A 3879-nucleotide genomic window follows, 5' to 3' on the forward strand; every position below is an offset into this window, starting at 1 on the left:
CATCCAATCAACCAGTTTTCACCAATCGATCCGAACGATGCTGATTCAAGCCATCCCCAGATTGGTTTCTTCTTTGTAATTTCAGTTTGGTGGAATCGTGATGTCCTTCCTTGTAGAAGGTTTGTTTCCGGTGAGTTAATCTTTTTCCGGTGGAATGTCCGATTATCAATCGGTGAGTGTCTCCCTACCTATAGGTATGAAATTTTCATTTGGGTTTTTGATCCTGAATCAACAATTTCATCACGGTGGCTGAAGGATATAGTCTTCCAATGGATCGAATATGGAATTTCATTCATATCCTGATGGGACTTCACATTTTATCGGGCTTGAATCTGAACTTTTCTGCACCAATTGGGGATGAGCGTGTTTATTTTGATTTTATGGATGGTCTCCTTGTTGAGTTTGTGGTTTTAACACAATTTTTTTTTTCAAGATAGTGAGAGATACACAGCAGAATCGATTGACAAAAATGGTATGGACACTTTTACTAATAGACGAATACGACTTGATTTAATGATCAGGAGACAAAACTTATGTTCTCTCATCAACTATCTCCTTATGGAGTTTCAAGTCGACAATGTGATTAGAAGAAAGAAAGTCACGTGTGTAAACAAGCCAAAACACATATGTGTCCACAGTCCTCTTGGTTTTATACTAGGTGGAGATGAAGATGAAGGACTTTCAAATAGTCTTAGGAGACATTGGAGACATCGTACACTATGGAAATAACCATGGATAGCAAGACAATAGATTTCTCTAAATGATCATAGAGAATCCTTGCCGGAATTATCAAGTATATCGATTTCAAGAAGGCATCAAGATCTAGAATCATTTCCAACAACATTACATCTATTTTTCTTAATTAAAGTAATGTCAATGACATTTTGGAGTTTCAGCACCAAACTGATAGCCAATAAAAAGTGTGTGAAGGGGGGACTTAACAGATTTTATATGTTGCCTATAAGACTAAATAACAGCAGGGTCACTTCCACTCCTTCACTGAAATTGTATCAATTTCATGTATTTGCGTATAACGGTTGTATAGGAATGTTTCTGTATTTTGGAAACACTTTTTGATATCAATATAATTGATTTGTGGAAAAAAAAAATCTAATATAATAAAATTTTTTAACTAAAAATCCAAATTAATCCTGATACAAACTTTTAAATTTGGATGTTTGATAAGTTAAGTTTTATGTTCATCAGATTAAAATTTATTTTGTTTTATTTATCATATAACTATGAACCATAGTCTAAATTTTTTAACCGAAAAAGCCCCATCATCACTCCCACCCCAAGCTACGCGATCTCGTGCACATGTAATTATTGGACCACAATTAAAATTTTATATTTGCTCTTCAACGGACTAAGCCAGATAACTAACTTCATCCACATTAAGTTTCATATCTTCCATTTAAGTCGTTGTCATTGAAAGTGACCACCATGGAGCACATTGCAAAAAATAGCATTCTCAAGGTTTACGATTTGATTTGTAATGGCAGTCACCTGACGTTCCATCTTGTGTGTTTCATGTCCATACTTTTTTTTAGTGAATTTAAAAATGTGAATTTTGGTTTACTATTTTGGGTTTAAGGTTTAGGATTATGTTTTTAAGGAGTTTAGTTTGAAAGTTTAATATGTAATTTTAAAAATGTTTATTTTTAAAGAGGTTTATAATTTAAAAATGTGAATTTTTCTTTAATATTTTGGGTTTAGAATTTAGGACTCAGCTTTTAAAGGGTTTAGTTTTGAAAATTTAATGTGTAGTTTTAGTCTTGTGATATTTTCGTAAACATAATCTTACAAACAGAATTCTTGAGACCATCTCTCAACCAATGGAGTGGCACATAAGTCAAAAATAGCTTCAGGGATAATGAGAACTTGGTCATATCTGGTTTTGAGCTCTTGGTGTACAAATCACCTGGAGTTGAAGTTGGTGATGAATTTAGATACAAAGCACAACTTATCATATTAACTAATGACGTATGAAATATATTAGGTGAAGAAGAGTTTCTTTGGAAGAGAAGTGAACAAGGGAAGAATTGAGCAATTTGGAAAGGATTTAATTCCTTTCACGATTCAATTTCTTGAAGTCCAGATTTTTTACGAGTAATCTCAATAATTAAACAGAGATTCTTAGACTAACCAAGTCAGATACATTGCTACACAGTTTCAACGTAGATAAATTGTGAAAAAAACGTGTTACATATATGATTGCAAGAAAAAGAAAAAATGCAAGTGTTGTTTCTCGAATTGATTCGTTTTGTTGCTCATTTTAATTTAGACTTAGCTACATCGTGGAATGATGAGAACTATGAGGAGACTTAAGTTAACATTCGGTTTGATTGGTATGGTGTGTATAGATTCCATCATGGCTTCACTCATTTGTTTTTAACTGTCCACTAAAAGCCTATACTCTATAGCCACTTGTGGAAAGTGGCATATACACTGGCATGCCTTCAAGGCCCATTTATTATTTTTTGAAGAATAATTTTAATTTTCTTTTCGCTCGCCTACAAATACACCCGTGTAGATGATTAGCTGTGATTAAGGCATCTCATGTAAATTTATATATAGAATCCTTATAATAACATAAGGAGGGCATCGAACTCTACCGTTTTACGAAATCTTAGACTTCCAGTTTTCGGAAAGATGGGATACTTGAAAGTGCATCGAACCCAACTAATTTGGATATAGGTATCACACTCCTCCAAACATCACACGTACTATTTTGCTTCCTTCACCTATTTTCTTTCTATATTTAACATTTGAATACGTACCTTCTTTTTATTGTCGTACATGTAATCTTAATCATTATTTTTCGTCCACTGATTACTACCTAATTATATTTAGCACCACCACGAACCCGAGCTTCCCTTCACAGATACATTATGCTCAAAAAAAGAAAACAACCGAGATGTGCAATTATACAATTTGGTAGGAAGAACTCTCGATCGATATATTTCAAATTGTTCGAGTTATACAATTGGCGTAGGAGCAAAAAATTCAAGCCTTCCAAATTCATCTACTTCTGATACAATCTTGATCCACATCTTCTTCTAGATATCCTCCCTCTTCTTTTCTTGAATTCGATTTCATAGCTTTCAGGTTGAGGTCGGTAGCATAAGATAATCGGAAGAGTAGTTATCAAAACTCGAAACATCTTAACACCAAACGAGTATCAATATTCAATACCAACAAGATGACCGTCATCACCGCAAATATCATTGTCAGCACTTGAGAGGTTCAGTTAAAGAAGATCCTACTAATTTGAAAAAATCTATGTATGAAAAGGTTGAAGATAGGTGTACAAGTTGTAGCTTTACCTAAATTTGTATGAATAAGTCGCAAATACCAAGTGGTTTTAGCAATTAGGCACAAATGACGACTAGGTAGTTTTCTCAGAGCCGTTAGTAACAACCAACCTTTTTGTTATCTCGGTCAGATTTTTCGTCGAGGTTTATGTGTCTTTTTCTTAAAATAATATTTTTATTAATTACATAAGTTTTGTTTTGTTTTGTTTTGTTTAATTGTGTTATCGGTCGATATGTCGTTTTGGTATAAAGGCTCGTGATATAGAATTGACAAGAAGGTTTCGTGGTGTAGTTGGTTATCACGTCAGTCTAACACACTGAAGGTCTCCGGTTCGAACCCGGGCGAAGCCATTATCATTTTTTGTTCAAATATCTTTCTTTGGCCTGTTACGATTCATCTTCATAACATCTCCAGTTATACGTACTCCTAATCTATAATTTGAAAATCACGTTTTTCTAACATAATTATGTGATTGAAGTGCGCTTTCAGATAACAACTAGACTAGTATTAGAGTACTTGTTAAGTTGGTATAGACATACAATGCGTTTCTACTAATACAGTAAA

At 33.7% G+C, this 3879-nt stretch overlaps 1 non-coding gene across 1 annotated transcript; it reads left to right on the top strand.

Moving 5' to 3' along the window:
- On the top strand, positions 3592–3665 carry TRNAV-AAC. The gene has a single exon. It is a non-coding gene; the product is annotated as a tRNA-Val (tRNA).

This window comes from Camelina sativa, chromosome 4 (assembly GCF_000633955.1).
Source record: "Camelina sativa cultivar DH55 chromosome 4, Cs, whole genome shotgun sequence".
NCBI classification, from domain to species: Eukaryota; Viridiplantae; Streptophyta; class Magnoliopsida; order Brassicales; family Brassicaceae; genus Camelina; species Camelina sativa.